General features: G+C 40.1%; 1 protein-coding gene across 1 annotated transcript in view; it reads right to left on the bottom strand.

Annotated features, from left to right (window-relative positions):
• LOC136862766 (leucine-rich repeat-containing protein 38) overlaps positions 1-17,265 on the bottom strand; it is a 40,787-nt gene extending 23,522 nt beyond the window's left edge. Inside the window, exon 1 of the mRNA XM_067139001.2 lies at positions 17,240-17,265. The gene's annotated coding sequence lies outside the window, so the exon portion shown is untranslated. The remainder of the gene's footprint in view (positions 1-17,239) is intronic.
• Positions 17,266-18,370: the final 1,105 nt, after the last annotated feature.

Here is an 18,370-nt window from a genome sequence, read left to right as displayed (position 1 = left end):
ATGACGAGAGTTAAAGTCAACGGCAGAACGGTTTTGACTGGTATAGGGCAGGAGAGATTTCATTATGAATTTAGTTACGCTACATTTCCGTAATACGGAAGAATACAAGTGTACATGAACGTAACCCATTGTGGTTTTGCTGTTAAAATTAGGACTCATTACGACTTTATGTAAGGAGTACAGTAGGAAGTGTTAAAGGCAGGAAAAGTCGTAGTACAGCTAGTGTACAATACACAAAGCAGAAGTAGGACTGGAATCCACAACAAGAGATGACGCCGCCTGTACGAGAGATCCATCAATCATCAACTGCTACATAGATCGTTTCCAGATAAGAGTCTACAAATGGTGAGCTAATGGCATAAATGACTGCAAGTCTACGGGTTACAATGCATGCTCTTAGAGTTTATTTCATTTAATTTTTATTTAGCTTCCGTAAGTTCAGATTTCGTTAATACGCAGTTACGTCACGTTTTTCATCTTAATAAATAGCTGTTTTAATTTGTATTTTCTGAAATTCTTATTAATGATCCTTAACTTTCAAGTTAGTGTACTTAGTGGTTAGTGTTCCGTCACCCCACCCCTGGGAGTTTTTTCAGTCCCATTACGTTTAATTATTATCATTATTAATTATCACCTATCGTTTTTAAGCCATACACTTGAAGGCTGGCGCCCATGAGATATTGTTTATGGAGAAAGAATGATATATTACGTATTTATATTAACATTAAGGTGACCCGACACGTCACAATTTTGTCACACATCTGTGGGCAAGAGTGGGTAAGGCATAATTGTTTTGTTAGTTTTCTAAACGGTAATATTTGATATTATTTTACAGTCAGTGTATCTGATTACTAATAAATAAATAAATAAATAAATAAATAAATAAATAAATAAATAAATAATGGGCACTACCAACTCACGTACAGCAGAGCCACGCAGATCCGAAATGTAACGGTCTGGAGAGAGAGAGAGAGTGAGGCAGGGAGAGTGGGGGAGAGAGAGACTTGAATTGAATTTGAATGTTGATAATGTACATGTCACTGAGGATGAAAAGCTCCTTTATGTATTGTCTTCATATACTACAATAAAATATTAACTACATGTTTATAATATTAAAATATTAAATTAAACATTAAATTTAAAGAATGAAATTCAGATACCAAATCCAGTAAAATTAAAACATACATTATATAATAAATGAGAACGTAAATCATTAAACCTATTTATTATTTTAGATTACAAGAATCTAAATAATATAAAGCTCAAACAGAGAAAAAATTCTAAGAAGTGTCCATATTTCTTATTGTTAGACACAAGAATGCCAGAACAGAGCCCCTTGCGTAACCCTCCAGGAAGATAAATGTTAAGCACTGCTTTTGCTGAGTACAATTAGTGTTATTTTCGAAACGGTGAAGATTACAGACGTTAAAAATACATGATGCAGTGATGCAAACAAATGATTTGTTAAATTTAAATTTAGCGGTACGATGGAGGGGAATTCGAAGGGTAGTTTTTGCAAACCTACACTCTCTGTTATGTGCCGACTCCCGGGTCGCCAATGGGCGTTAAATCATAAGAACTGCATCTGGCGAGCCGAACTTTTCCTCGGACACTTCCGGCACTAAAAGCCATAAGACATTTCATTTCATACGTTTCAATTAATTATAAATGTAGGATGGGGTCTTCAGTCTGCGAATTTTGTGCGTAGCAACCTAGCATTTGTCAAGTAACGAACACATGTGTTTTGCACGCTCTGCAGTTTTATGTTTCAGATAAGTCGTTTTATACGGCTGAACAATAGTCAATTATTGGGAATGAGAGAGAGAGAGAGAGAGAGAGAGCGTGTGTGTATGTGTAGTGTGACACTGAAGAGAAAATACATTATAACACGGCACTACGTTAGTTCGTTGGTAAAGGACACTATCACCTCGCGTAAAGCCACACAGATCCTAAAGTTAACTTAGACGCACCAAGACACGCTAATTGTCAAATTTCTGATAGCGCGAGGAGCGGTATCAGTCTCTGTAGCATGTACCACCTGCCTGGTCTCTTAATCTCTTATTCTATTATTATTCATTCAACTTCGCTAACTGGCCAACTAGGGTCCACTACAAGCCTCACTTTACATTCTGGCATTTGTTCATTTTTCGCTTGATCCACATCGTCTTCATTAGCTCACTGTGTTTAGCACGACGTTGTTCTGCCCATTTAGCACCAGTTGCCCATTTTTCGTCCCGGAAAGTCCCAAAAGTCTTGATGGCTGCTCTGAAAAGATTTCAGTATTGTGCATCTTCTGCTTGTAGGCCCAGTTCTTTAAGATGACTTTAACGTACCATGGCATTGCCGTTTTTGGTTTTGAGTCAAATATACTGAAGATACATTTCGTCCATCGGGAGTCGATCATCCGTCTTATATGACCGTAGAAGCGAACTCTGCCTTTACACATTGTTTCCGTGAACTTCTCTACCTTAGATCATACTCCTTAACTGGATTTTCTAATGAAGATGCCATTTTTGTAGTTTGGGCCAAGTATGGTGTGTAGGCTCTTTCTTTCCTTCATCTCTAAATCCTCAAGCAAACATTTCTAGAAGAGGATAAGACATTCAGATGCATACAGCTATACTGGTTTGATGACAGTGTTGTGTGGCGAATTTTTGTGTTCAGGGAAAAGCACTTTTTGTTGTAAATGTTGCGGGTGGTTTGGAAAGTGACTTCCATTTTCGTGGTTGTTGCTGCTATGGCCCCCTTGTCAAGCCAATTTTACTGAACCCATTCCCCAAGGCATTTAAATTTACTAACGCGGTTTATCGTTCCATATTTGGTGTTAAGTTGTGCCGTATCATCTTTGATATTGTACATTACTTCAGTCTTTTGTTTATTATTATCATCGGAAATGTCACGGAACAGAGAGGTGCAAGAAGGTGTCGGGTTGAATGGACAGACAAGGAAATGACCAGAGCTTAGGTTAAAGCACTAAATTTTGAAATGTTATTCCTTGTTTATTTTAAGATGTGATTGAGAGAAGATTTGGAACAAGGAACTGTCAAATAGAATTAAAAATGAGCTCGTGTGCTCTGATAACAACTGAGGATTATAAGTCCAAAAATCAGATATAATAACTAGAGAGGATGATAAAGGTTGAGCATTATCACTCTGAACATGTACCCTATTTTATAACAGCACGTTTGATCCACTCACTTACATCGTCTAGGAGTTTGAGCTCCAAAATTTAATATAATTTAGCTCCTCAGAGGCACAAATTTCTTACAAAATTAATACTGTCACACTTCAAATAATGTGTTTACCGTCATTTGTGCTCAACACTCTGTTACACACTCGTCTATAAACGATTATCAAATAAACAGTGGCAATGAGTGCCCATTCTAAATGGCCTTGATGTAAAAATGAAAGGTTTAACACGATCGGCCATTAATAAAAGGCTAGGAGGTGAAACACTTGCACTCCTTTTAGGAGAACACTTAAAACCCTAAATGGGCTTATGGCCCGAAGTTGCAGAGGATAAGCCTGTACTACAGAGGGGTGACTAAACGAGAAATATTAAATGCCGAAAGAGTGTTAAAAGAAGTTCGAGGTATAGAAAATGTTAGTCACCCCATACCAAGTTTAATGGGAATCAATAGAAGGTGATCACCCTTTGTTCCCTAAATTTACATGTCTCCCAACAGGGATTTGAACAGAATCTTCAGACATGCAGAAAATCTACATTTAAAACCTTAAATTAGGACTTTACGTAAAATTAAAGAAGTTTGAAACCTTCTTCCCAGGCTTTTTCTGCCATAACGTTCAATAGTTAGGCCTTCCGAACGCCACCCTGCAGCCCCTGCCTCCGAATAACTAACCACCGCACTCAGTAGACCCTAGCGATGAAGATGATAATACGGCCCTAAATGCCCAGCTTTTATAGCATTTCCGAGGGGAAGTTTCCAGTACTCTTTTCAAATAGGTTGGATGCCTGTATACATCCCCAATTTTAATTGGCTAGAGAAAATATACACAAAATGCTTGATTGGTTGCTAGGTACAGAAGATAGAGGGGGTCAGAAGTGTTGACAACCTTGACGCAAGAATAAAACAATCTTCACAAACTTAAGGTTTGACGCACGTAAAAACTAACTCTCCGTTATGACTTAATTGTCCTTAATCCCACCTGAGGGGGCACTTAGGGCAAAAGTGGAGACATCTACTGGTGAAAATCCAAGTACTTGCATTGCAATAGTTCCAGTTTCATGACGCAGATGGCCTTATAGAAGGCGCGCAGTTTAACAGCATGAAGAAGGTTTTCATCCGGTATTATTATTATTATTATTATTATTATTATTATTATTATTATTATTATTATTATTATTATTATTATTATTATTATTATTATTATTATTATTATTTTCTATGGTTCATGAGGTGGGTTAATGCAGTCAAGTACTAGTTCGTGAACCACTGGCAACGGCAGAGTGGCCCAGTAAAATGGTCTTGAGAGTCAGGATACCAGTTGCTACGGAATGGGTGTGGACATCTAGGAAATATTCTGAGTCATGGCCCTTCCTGTGCTCAGACGGCTGGGACTACACAATCCACCAGTGGACCCTAACCCGTTAGAGAGGAGATCGTCACTTGGACTATGTGTAAGTAGGGTAGCATCCTGCTTCACGAATTTACCCGGCTCAGAACATTTTGAGCGAGGCTCGGACCTATGGGAGTAACAGAGTCTCACTCTCATTTGACAGGTGAGGGACTCCTTGAAAACAACTTGGCGAACAAAATAGAATTCGATGGGGAGCTATCAATATTAATGGGGGTTATGGAAGAAAGAAAGCAGAACTTACTGAGTCGGCAAAGAGGATGCTTCTGGGAGTAAATTATATTCGATTAAGGGAAGATAACGAGGAAGAGATAGGGGATTATAAAGTGTACTTGACGGGTGTTAGAAAGGGCAGGGCAGAGTTTGGGGGAGGGCTGTTCATCAGGAATAATACTGCACGCAACTTATTTTCTGTCAGGCACGTAAATGAGCGAAAGATGTGCGTAGATTTTGGCTGTCGTAGGAATTAGGACGAAAACTGTCTCAGTGTATTCACCATGTGAGGGTGCAGATGAGGATAAAATTGACAAGTTTTATGAGGCTTTGAGTGACATCGTAGTCAGGGTCAACAGCAAGGTTAGAACAATGCTAATGTGCGATTTCAATGAGGGAGTTGGAAATAGAACTGAAGGATACGAAAGGGCGATTGGTAAATGTGGGGAAGACATGGAAGCTGATAGGAATGGAAAGCGTTTGCTGGACTTCTGTGCTAGTATGCGTTTAGCAGTTACGAATTCATTCTTCAAACATAAGGCTAATCACCACGACACATGGGAGGGTAGGAGAAACAGATTCATAACAGACTATATCTTAACCGAGTTCGAATTCAGGGAATCTGTTAGGGATGTACGGGTGTTTCGGGGATTTTTCGATGATACAGACCACTATATGATCTGTAGTGAACTAAGTAACTCTAGGCCTAGGGTACAGAAAGTGAATTTTGTCTGCAAACGAATAAGGGTGAAAATCTCCAGGGCGAGGGAATTAGACAGAAGTACATGGATATGATTAGTGAGAAGTTCCGAACACTGGACAGTAAGCAGGTTCAGGATATAGAAAGAGAATGGTGACATGCTGTAGTAGAAACAGCAAGGGAATGTCTAAGAACAATCGTGTGTAAAGATGGGGAAAAGCAGACATCTTGGTGGAATGATGAAGTGAGAGCATCTTGTAAACGTATAAAGAATCTTTTCAGAAATGGCTCCAAACAAGAGTTGATAAAGGCAGGGAATTGTACGAAGATGAAAGAAACAGAGCCAAACGAATAGTTGTTGAATCCAAAAAGAAGTCGTAGGAAGATTTTGGTAATAACCTGAAAAGGCTAGGTCAAGCAGCAGGAAAACCTTTTAGGACAGTAATAAAGATTCTTAGGAAGGGAGGTAAAAAGGAAATTAACAGTGTTTTGGGTAATTCTGGTGAACTCATAATGGATATCAGGGAATCACTGGACAGGTGGGGTGTTTTTTTCAAAAATATTCTCAACGTAAAAGGAAATCTTCCTGCTGGTGCCGTGAACAACCGACCTCCTGGGAAGGAGGAAAATGGAGTTGGTGAAATTATGCTTAAGGAAGTTGAAAGGGTGGTAAATAAACTCCATTGTCATAAATCAGGAGGAATAGATGCAATTAGACCTAAAATATTGAAGTAGGCCTATAGTGTGAAGACAGGGATGAAATGGGGTAGTAAGGTAAGCATGGAGTATTGGTAAGGTACCTTCACATTGGAAAAAAGCAGTAATTGTACCTCCTAAGCAAGGGAACAGGAAGAATTGCAACAACTATTGAGGTATCTCATTGATTAGTATACCAGGCGAAGTATTCACCTGTATCTTGGAAGAGAGTGTGCGATCAATGGCTGAGAGGAAGTTGGATGAAAACGAGTGTGGTTTCAGACCACAGATAGGATCATATTTTCAGTATGCGCCAGGTAATTGAAAAATGCTACGAGAGGAATGAACAGTTGTGTTTATGTTTCGTAGATCTAGAGAAAACACATGACAGGATATCGAGGGAAAATATGTTTGCAGTCTGGCGTATGCTCACAACTTGGTCTTTATGGCAGATTGTGCCGAAAGCCTGCAGTCTAATATCTTCAAACTGGAAAATAGATGCAATTAGTATGGTAAGAAAATGAGCCATTCGAAGACTAAATTGATGTCAGTAGGTAAGAAATACAACAAGACTGGATGTCAGATTGGTGATACAAAGCTGGAACAGGTAGATAATTTCATGTATTTAGGTTGTGTGTTCTCTCTGAATGGTAACATAGGTAGTGAGACTGAATCAAGGTGCAGCAAAGCTAATGTAGTGAGCTCGCAGTTGCGATCAACAGTATTCTGTAAGAAAGAAGTCAGCTCCCGGTTGACACTACCTCTACATTGTCAGTTTTCAGACCAAATTTTATTTACGTGAGTGAAAGCTGGGTGGATTCAGGATATCTTCTTCATAAGTTATTAGTAACAAACATGAAGGTAGAATGATTGCTGGTACCAACAGGTGGGAGCATTGGCAGGAGGTTACTCGGTATGAGGAGGTAAGGGATAAGTTAGGAATGAACTTGATGGATGAAGCTGTTCGCACAAACCGACTTGGGTTGTGGGGTCATGTGATGCGAATTGAGAAGGATAGGTTACCTAGGAGAATAATGGACTCCGTTATGGTGGGTATGAGAAGTAGAGGGAGATCAAGACGACGATGGTTAGACTCGGTTTCTTACAACTTAAAGATAAAAGGTATAGAAATAAATGAGGACACAGCACTAGTTGCAAATAGAGAATTGTGGCGACGTTTAGTAAATTTACAGAGGTTTGCAGACTGAACCCTGAAAGGCACACCGTTCTATGATGATGATGTATGTATTATTATTATTATTATTATTTTCTGTTAGAAACTCAATTCTCCTTGAAATCTCCTCACCGGGCGAGTTGGCCGTGCGGTCGAAGGCACGCGGCTGTGACCTTGCATCCTGGAGATAGTGGGTTCGAATCCCACTGTCGGCAGCCCTGAAGATGGTTTTTCGTGGTTTTCCATCTTCACACCAGGCAAATGCTGGGGCGGTACCTTAATTACGGCCGTGGCCACTTCCTACCAACTCCTAGGCCTTTCCTATCTCATCGTCGCCATATTACCCATCTGTGTCGGTGCGACGTAAAGCAACTAGCAAAACAAAATGAAGTCTACTCAGCGTAGAACGGCTTGCCATTATCATGTGGCCTTGTTAACTACGTGGGGTAAAGGCAACCGATTAGATACTATGTTATTTATTACTATCAGAAATTGTACTTACCTCTCAGCACGATATGCTCTCCTCTCTCTCCGGCAAGGGACTGAGGCCCGTGCTCTTTCAACTAGCGCTTTAAAAGACATTACGTTGTACTTAGCATTGCACAAGCAAAAGTTATGATAAGCTTACACACTGCTAAATGGATTTCACTTCGAGATGTGTCACTGGTAAACTCAAATCTCTGGGTCCGGATGTAGTAACTGGTTATACGATACTTCCTTGTCAAGCGCAGATTGAACTGACAATGACTAGGCTCTTACACACTGACGAGTGAGGGCGCGATCTCTATGATATGGAGTAAACTGCAATAAGAATCAATCGATCGGTATGAAACGCAGTGCTAAGAGTTGTGCGTGTGTAATTCTTTATGATTATATTTCAATTTGAATTCCATGTTGCAAGGTGTAAAAGAAATTGAAAAGTGACCACCGGGAATATTTGTGGTAAAAATTTCTCGACGTACGCATAGAACGCGTTATAAAAACTTTTTTTTTTGCTATTGGCTTTACGTCGCACCGACACAGATAATGTAAAAACTTCACAGTTGGATTCAGGTCTATGATACATCCCATGAAATAGTATGGAATGACTACTTTCAGGAAATTCAATCGTATGTAACTTGTGTGCCTGAGGGCTGGTTGTATCCTCAACACCTTCATTATTAGCGGTCACAAATGGCCTAGGATTCACTGAAGAGGCGTACTAGGGAAATGGGGCGTGAGGAAGTTTACCGTTGCTTTTGTCACTGAGCCAGAAGTTGCTAATTACATATCACTCTGCAAAGTCCACTGAAATGCAATATGAAAAACATTTTCACACCATTCAGAGCAGGAACTGGCTAAATAGGAAATGGCATTACTAGCATTGCTCATACCTCAGTCACTGTCATATAGTCAAAAACTGTGTCAGATCAATGAAAGTAACAAAAATTTTCTAGTCTCCACGAGAAGACATGATGTTGTTGTTGTTGTTGTTGTTGTTTGAGTCATCATATAGCCTTCCATGCCACCCTATCCTGTGCTAACCTCTTCATTTCTGCATAACTGCTGCATCCCACATCTGCTCTAATATGTTTGTCATATTCATACCTTGGTCTACCCCTACCGTTCTTACCCCCTACACTCTTTTCAAAAAACAACTGCAAAAGTCCTGGGTGTCTTAAATGTGCCCCATCAATCTATCTCTTCTTCTCATCAATCTCGTCGATCTCCTCCCGCCAATTCCATTCAGTATTTCTCCTTTCGTGATTCGATCTATCCATGTCACATACAGCATTCTTCTGTAACACCACATTTCAAAATCTTCTATTCTCTTTCTTTCTGAGCGAGTTATCGTCCATGATTTACTTCCATACAATACCACGCTCCAAACGAAAGTCTTCAAAAACATTTTTTAAATTCCTATATCAATGTTTGAAGTGAGCAAATTTCCTTTCTTAAGGGGAGTTTGAAAGGCAAAAATTTGAATTTTTTGACATTTTCCAAAATAAGTCCTACAATATTATTTAGTGTTTTATGAATAAAATGGTATATAATTTATCCGTGTGTGACTGCTAGAAGTATTTAATTTTTAATTTTATAACACTGCTTGCGTATCCATCAGGCTGGTTGATTTCGGACATGCATCTCTTTATTTACGAATATCTCTGAAACTACTGCACATAGAAGGTTGTGGTTTTCGCCTATCGATAGAGAATACTAGGCGCTCAATTTTGGTTACACTTCTATTTCAAATACGTCTCCCACTATGCTTGTTTTTGTGTAAAGAATGTTGAATTTCTTGTGAATTAGTGTCTCTGGAAGTGCTTCCGTGTAGTTTGATTGCACTTATTTTGGTAAACAAAGTATAAATATGCCTAGAAGTTTTGGGAAACGTAAGTTTTGTGGCAACCAGTATACTAAAAACAGAAGACAATGTGGTTCACAAGAGGTAGAATCCTCCAACAGTGTAGAAACAGATTGTCAATATGTGACACCAAAGAACAAGACAGTGAATGTGAACCTAAATTAGGTAAGCATTTTGAAGAACTGGGATCCGGAAGGCTGAAGTTTCAGAAGAGTATTTTGAGCACAATAATTCTATACCTGAAGCAGTTATGGAAGCTATGAAGCCAATCTACAGAGACCTAGCTCATCCAGGCCTTCCCAGAAAGTATCTACATGGGCGCACTCAGAATCCCAACGTGTCTTTCAACAATATTATCTGGACTCAAGTGCCAATAATGTATTAATTTTGTGGAGTTAAGAAATTTGAAATGTTGAGTCAGTGATGCTGTGTTAACATTTAATGGGAACATGGGAAGAGTAAGAGGGTTATTGCATCTCAACATCAACCCTGGCCGTCATACTATGAAGGGACTGCAACATTTAGACAAATTGAGAATTGCCAAGGCACAGCGTGCAGCAGAGATCAACACCAAACCGCAAGGTCATCGCGAAGGAAAAGGTTTTTAGAGGAGGGGTACCAGGAAGAGGATACTGACTATGCTTCGGGGTGCTTTTGATCCTTATTTTAAAAATCTGAGTGAGTTCTGATAATTTCAAGTTTTAAACCTGATTTTCTCAAAAAGAATTTTTTTACATTTAATGTTCCTGTATCTGAAAAACTACTTTTGATACATACATGAAATTTTGTGAGATGCTTTATTATATCTTACTGTCTTTACTGAAGCAGAATCATAGCGCAGATTTCCATTGACATGAAGTAAGGGGTGTCCATCTTCAAATATTTTGTGTAAAAAAATGGCATCATTAAAAAATTAACATATCTCGTTCTTTTGGTTTCTATATTTTAATTCTGCTCCAGTCAACATAAATAATATAGAAATGTCAGCTGTAATAAATTCTGAGTCGTACCTTCATTGGTTCCAAAAATATAGGTACATAATCTTGGCATATTTTACATTGGCAGGATAGGCCTTTCAAACTCCCCTTAAGAAAGGCCTACCTTGCTCGTGCTAGCCTGTATTTTATGCCCTCCTTAATTCTGCCATCGGTAGTTATTTTGTTACCCAAGTAACAGTATTTATCTACTTCCCTTTAAGACTGCACTCCGTTACTTTTGTTTTGTACCTATATATTTTCATCTTGTACTCCTCACCAGAGACTCGGTCCATACAATTCAACAGATCTTCTGCAGTCTCAGATAAAATAACAATATCATCGGCAAATCTCAGGGTTTTGATTTCCTCTCCCTTGATTGTGATTCCCTTTCCAAATACTTCTTTGATTTCCTTTACTGCCTGTTCCATACAAACATTGAAAAGGGGGGGAGACAAACTGCAGCCTTGCCTCACCCCTTTCTGGATTGCTGCTTATTTTTCATAGCCCTCGATTCTTATCACTGCAGACTGACTTTTATATATATTGTAGATAATTCTTCTCTCCCGGTATCTGATCCCGATCACCTTCAGTATCTCAAATAGCTTGGTCCAATCAACATCATCAAATGCCCTTTCTAGATCTATGTTGGCTTGCCCTTCTTAAGTCAGACGGAAGGTCAGGATTGTTTCTCGTGCTCCTATATTTCTTCTGAAGCCAAACTGATCTTTTTCCAAGTCAGTTTCAACTTGTCTCTCCAACTTCTGTAAATAATATGTTTTATAATTTTTCAGGCCTGAGATACTAAAATAATGGGGGGGGGGTAGTTTTCGCACTTGTAAGCACCGGCTTTCTTGGGAATAGGTGTAACCACATTCTGCCGAAATTCGGATGGCACTTCTCCTCTCTCATACATCTTGCACATTAAATGGAGTAACCTCGCCATGCTAGTTTCTCCTAAAGCAGTCAGTAATTCAGAGGGAATGTCATCAATTCCAGGTGCTTTGTCCCTATTTAAGTCTCTCAAAGCTCTGTGGAATTCTGACCTCAAAATTTTGTCACCCATTTCATCGGCAACAACAGACTCTTCTTGTTCCGGAACCATATCATCTAAGTCCTTACATTGATACAACTATTGGATGCGTTCCTGCCATCTTTCTGCCTTGGTTTCTTTCCTCAGAAGTGGTTTCCCATCTGAGCTCTTAATGTTCATACACCTAGTTTTCCTTTCTCCAAAGGTTGCCTTGATTTTCCTGTATGCCGCATCTACATTTCCTACGACGTTACTACTTTCAACATCCTTGCACTTCTCCTTCAGCCATTATTTCTTCACTGCCCTGCACTTCCAATCCACTTCATTCTTTAATCGCCTGTGTTCCTTTCTGCCCTCTTCATTTTTTGTATTCTTGTATTTTCGTCCTTCATTGATCAGTTCTAGTATCTCTTGAGTTATCCATTGATTCTTAGTTGGTCTTTACATTCTTTCTAACATCTCTTCAGCAGCCCTACTGACCTCATTCTTCAAAACTGTCCATTCTTCTTCTACTGTGTTTCCTCCAGCCTTTCCCTTTAGTCCTTGTGCAACATGTTCCTTGAAACAATCCCTCACACTCCTTTCTTTCAACTTGTCTGGATCCCATCTCCCTGGATTCTATCCCTTCTTGAATTTCTTCAACTTCAGACGGCATTTCATGACCAACAAGTTGTGATCAGAGTCCACGTCTGCTCCTGGGAAAGTTTTGCAATCCAGCAACTGGTTTCTGAATCTCTGTCTAATCAGGATTAAGTCTATTTCATACCTTCCAGTGTCCCCAAGTCTCGTCCATGTGTACAGCCGTTGTTTGTGGTGTTTGAACCAAGTATTACCAACGACTAAATTGTGACTGGTGCAGAATTCAACCAGCCGACTTCCACTTCCGTTCTTTTGTCCCAATCCGAATTCTCCTACTGCCTTTTACTTGGCCTGCATCTGTATTCCAGTCTCCCATCACAATTAGATTCTTGTCACCCTTTACATATTGCATTAAATCTTCTACCTCCTCATATATTCTTTCGATTTCCTCATTATCCTCTGAACTAGTAGGCGTATAGACCTGCACTATTGTAGTGGGCATTGGTTTGGTGTCTATCTCGACAACAATAATCCTTTCACTATGCTGGTCGTAGTAGCTTACCCGCTACCCTATTTTCTTACTCATTATTAACCAACTACTGCATTTCCCCTGTTTTATTTTATGTTGATAATTCTGTAGTCGCCTGACCAAAAATCCGGCACTTCCTGCCAACGTGCTTCACTCATACCAACTACATCTAACTTTGGTCTATTTATCTCCCATTTCAGATTCTCTGACATATGATAGCGATTCAAACTTCTAACATTTCACGCTCCAACTCGCAAAATGTTAGTATCCATCTTTCTGATGATTGCCACCCTCTCGTGTATTCGCCACCCGGAGATCCGAAATGGGGACTATTTTACATTCGGAATATTTTACCCAAGAAGAAGCCATCATCAGTACATAATTCATACAGAGAGAGCTGCATGTCCTTGGGAGTTAATTACGGCTGTAGTTCCCGTTGCTTTCATCCGTGTAGCAGTATCAACACAGCTAAGTCATGTTTAGTATTATTACAAGGCCATATCATTCAACCATCTAGACTGCCACCGTTGTAACTTACGAAAGGCTGCTACTCCCCTTTCGATGAACATTCGTTACTCTGGTCTCTCGATAGATACCCATCCGATATGGTTGCACCTGCGGCTCGGCTATCTGGTTCATTGGGACACGCAAGCCTCCCCACCGCGGCAAGGTCACATGGTTCGCTGGGGAAAAGACATAGTGCATCGTAAACACTAGGTTTCGCCAGCAAAGGCATCGTATGTTCCATAGTTTCGCATTATAAAAGCAATGTCTTTAATACGTATATTATTGACTCAGTTTACTCCATACTGTAGAGACTTCGTTTTAGTCGTAGACTGCGGCAATTGCAAATACATTCACCTCTACATCATCATTACGTGAAGTAATAATGTGTAATACGGCTGTTTGTAGGATAGGTATGATAAATCGCTTCTTATCATCATCATCATTACTTCGTTTATTAACTGACTGTAAAGCTGATGATTCTTGCTTTTAAACAAATACATTTTTCATTAATACTGGTGGACAATTGGTAGTACATTTCTTATAATCATCTATGCTTATATCGTTCTCAACAACATCCTTCTTAATGCCTTTCACTTTCTTAATTTTCACTTGTCTAATGCTATATAATTTTGCTTTAGTCCATGCAAAAATTTAACGACATTTTCTTTGAATTCATCTTTAATTTTCCCAAGAATTTCCCAGTTAACCCATTCGACATTATAAATATTATACTGCGAGTGGGCACTTGTATCATATTTACGTAGATCTGGCCGGCCTCATGTCATTATAGAAGTCATCAGATTTAATCTGGTAAATAAGGGAATCGGTGTCCGGGTACACTAATTTTACATTACCAGGGTATTTCTTCATATGACCATAGTGGAAACGATACATGAGCGTTTTAGATAACTCGAGAACGACAAACGGTAGAATGGTGGCCTTCTGATTTTAAATTGGTGGATTCGATGGAATAAGAACGTGCTGAAGTACATCAGCCTCGTATCGGTAGATTTACTTGCACGTAAAATAACTCCAAGGGAACACAATTCTGGCACCTCGGTGTCACCGTAAACCGTAAAGGGATAATGTGACGTTATACGAAATAAAATTATATTCTTAAGTTATTCGGATATCACAGTACCCTTATAAAGAATAAGCGTTTCTCACAGACCTACTGTTAGTATAAATACGCCCTGGATATATCAGAAAATTCTCGAACGCAAGAAATTATGCACGTAAAACGATCATCTTTAAAAGATATAATATTGTCTACTCTCTTCAGTTTTTTTTCACATAAATCACTTCAATTTTTCTCGGATTAAGTGTATAGAAGTCGAAAGTTGGTTGAGTTCAATATATGTTTGTTTGTTTGTTTGTTTGTTTGTTTGTTTGTTTGTTTGTTTGTTTGTTTGTAGCGACATCACGAGAAAATGACTTCGCAGAATTTCTAAAAACTTGGTATTTACGTTTAGGGGTAGACAGGGTGAGCACTATGTGATAAATTAACACACAAATGGCGTAGCAATGTCCGACTCTTTGGCTGAATGGTCAGCTTTGAAGCCTTTGTTCCAGAGCGTTGCGGGTTCTATTCCCGGCCAGGTCAGAGACTTAACTCGCTTCTGATTAATTCATCTGGTTCAGGGACTGTGTGTTTGTGTTCTTCCCAAAACTGCCTTCTTCATACTCAGGCAAAACAAAAACACGCGATAGTAATTGCATTCCTTCAGATAATTTTGGCGTAAGGAAGGGCATCCGGCCGTAAAACAGAGTCAAATTTATATGTGTGACTCAGTTCGCACCCCCGACCCCACAGGTGTCGGAAAATTAGTAGTAGTAGAATATTAAGAAGAGTAGAAGAAGAAGAAGGCAGAGGTGTAGCATTATTAAACGAATGAAAGCAGGACATGTCCAACTTTAATATTAGATGTTAATATTAGCTGCAGTGCCTATGGAAAAACTTTGTACAATGAAAGTTGTTCAACTCATATATTTGATAATTTATGTTTCTCAAGCCTTTGTACCATACGAGAAAAAGTTGAGACTACTATATTAGTTACTGACTTCCAAACATCTGCGCAATTATTTTTTTATAAAACTTGCACTCAAGGAACGTTGTAGGAACAACAATCCCCGAACATCCATGTCTGAAACATTTTCAGTGTAAGGGCTATAATAACATATAGGCCCTACATTCACGAGTGTAGATTTTTAGTGTCACGTCTATCAATGCCGAACATCGCTGGCATGAAAAGATTGTTCAATCATCATTGTAACGATTTAACTGGTGAAGAGAGTCGTCGTTATCGTGGTGGTTTTCTAAAGTGAATGCCGCGTTTGCATAGCCCATAATGAACAGGAACAAAATGAAGATGTCGTCCGAAATGAAAACAAAACCTGCTGAAAGAGAATGAGAGAGAACGGGGTCATGAAAGAGACGAAACTGAAATACTACCATGATCTGGGAGGCTCTCATATAGCCGAGCCTGATGAATACTACAGCGTCCTCACTCATGATCAGAAATTACGTTACACTGAATTACTATTGTTGTTATTTGAAATGTGCTCTGTCTCCCGTGCTGCCTATCATATCGACTATAAATGTCATTACTGCTGTAATTAAAAAATTAATCCATCAACAACGGCTACACTGCCGCTAGGATTTCAATACAGCCTGTTCCTGACTTATTCAAGAGTTTCCGTATGACAGGAAAGCTTGGAAATTCAGAGCAACTCCCGAGTTCTCTCAGTACATCTTTTGTTTCCTTAAAGAAACTCCATTGTGCTTCTTCGCGATGGGCCTTTGCCTGCCAGGCGACTGCTGCTCAGCCCGAAGACCTGAAAATTACTAGGTATTGCGTGGTGAGCGTGACAAATTTATCTCCGTCATTATTCTATGCTTTCCAGACCTGAGCCGCCATTTTACCTTCAAACAACACCCCGTTTTAATAACGGAGGCTCAGTGGACCTCGAATCAGCTCTCAGATACAGGTAAAATCCCTGTCCTGGCCGGGAATTGAAGCCGGTGCCTCCGGGTGAGTTTTTGAGATAAATTTCAGAAGTAGTGTCAAGTTTCATCGTTCAACTACTTGTATTTCATGTTGTTATGGACCTAAACCTGCACACTGTTGGCCAGTCATTCGAACGACAACATAGCTGATAATCTTTGACCATAAACGCCTCGCGACGGTTTATTAAATAACCTATTTTGCTTATCAGTCATTAATCAAATGCTGCTTTCTAAAGAAAGGAAGTTGCGATTATCCATTAAAGAAGAAGAAGAAGAAGAAGTTCGTATTGCTATTGCTAGCATGGTGCAGGCGTTGAGAGCCACCGATGAGGGCGGTGGTATCTACCGAATATGGGAAACTGCGTGTTATTGTGGTGGAGGACAGTGTGTATGCCGAGTTAAGTGGCTCAGAAGGTTGAGGAGCTGGTCTTCTGACCTCAGCTTGGCAGCTTCGATCCTGGCTCAGTCCAGTGGTATTTGGTCAGCTTCACGTCGGTAGATTTACCAGCACGGTAAAGAACTCCTGCGGGACAAATGTTCGGCACCTCGGCGTCTCCAAAATCCCTTAACATGTAGTTAGTGGGACGTAAAAATATAGCATTATTATTACTAGTGTTGTGTATGAGATGCAGGGATTTTGGAAATAGCACAAACACCCATTTCCAGAGCCAAAGGAGTGTATCGTTTGAGAATAAATTTCCCGCACCTGGCCGGGAATCGAACCCGCGGCCCCCTGAACCAAAGGCTCTGACCTTTCAACTAAGGAGCAAGACATCCGTCAGATGAAATGTGCTTTAAGAGTATTGGTCTCTGATATACTCTTAATGTGAATAGGTTACTGCGTCTATTATTTCTAGTACTGTCAATTTACCGAAGCGACTACTTACAGAGAAGTGGTGTATTGCTCGCCAGGCACTCCACTGGTTGACTGAGAGGCATGAGAACAACTGTTATCTGACTAGCAGATAAATCTATATGCTTACAACTCCTGATCAAGCAACAGCCGATAAGACGAAGATAAACTACTCGCCGTTCGAGTGAATAGTCAGTGTGACCACTTAATCAAAAACACCAATATTCATTGAAAAAGTTAAACATAATCTACTGAACGTAGTTCCACATTCAGAGGAGTTTGTAGGAATTTAAATTTCTTTAATTATTAACAAAATTATTAGCAGAAATACGCATAAAATATCTTTCGCCGTGGCAAACCGATCTGCATAGCACCTCAGCAAGAAGCGGAGACTCGCGAAGCAGCGTATAACATGTTCTCTGAGGAAGGGTAGCAGGGGTAAACTTTTACCAAGGTCATGGACATTGAGGTATGATTCACCCGCTTGCCGCGCGTATTCGTCAGTCTGGCACTCTCTTTAGTGTCTGTTAGTCTCTTAGTGTGTAGTCAATTACCAAATTATTTTTCATCATCATCATCATCATCTGTTTACCCTCCAGGTTCGGCTTTTCCCTCGGACTCATCGAGGGATCCCACCTCTACCGCCTCAAGGGCAGTGTCCTGGAGCTTCAGACTTTTGGTCGGGGATACAACTGGGCAGTATGACCAGTACCTCGCCCAGGCGGCCTCACCTGCGATGGTGAATAGGGGCCTTGTAGGGGGATGGGAAGATTGGAAGGGATAGGCAAGGATGAGGGAAGGAAGCGGCCGTGGCCTTAAGTTAGGTACCATCCCGGCATTCGCCTGGAGGTGAAGTGGGAAACCACGGAAAACCACTTCGAGGATGGCTGAGGTGGGAATCGAACCCACCTCTACTCAGTTGACCTCCCGAGGCTGAGTGGACCCCGTTCCAGCCCTCGTACCACTTTTCAAACTTCGTGGCAGAGCCGGGAATCGAACCCGGACCTCCAGGGGTGGCAGTTAATCACGCTAACCACTACACCGCAGAGGCGGACCCCAAATTATTTTTAATTGTATAATCTAGTCGTAAGTGTATTTAATTGTAATTTAATTTAATTTCGCGTGGCTATTTCTAGGCGAGTGCAGCCCTTGTAAGGCTGATCTG

The sequence above is a fragment of the Anabrus simplex genome, chromosome 2, assembly GCF_040414725.1.
Source record: "Anabrus simplex isolate iqAnaSimp1 chromosome 2, ASM4041472v1, whole genome shotgun sequence".
NCBI lineage: Eukaryota > Metazoa > Arthropoda > Insecta > Orthoptera > Tettigoniidae > Anabrus > Anabrus simplex.
The sequence above is the reverse complement of the archived record's forward strand: the minus strand, read 5'-3'. Positions and strand labels throughout refer to the sequence as shown.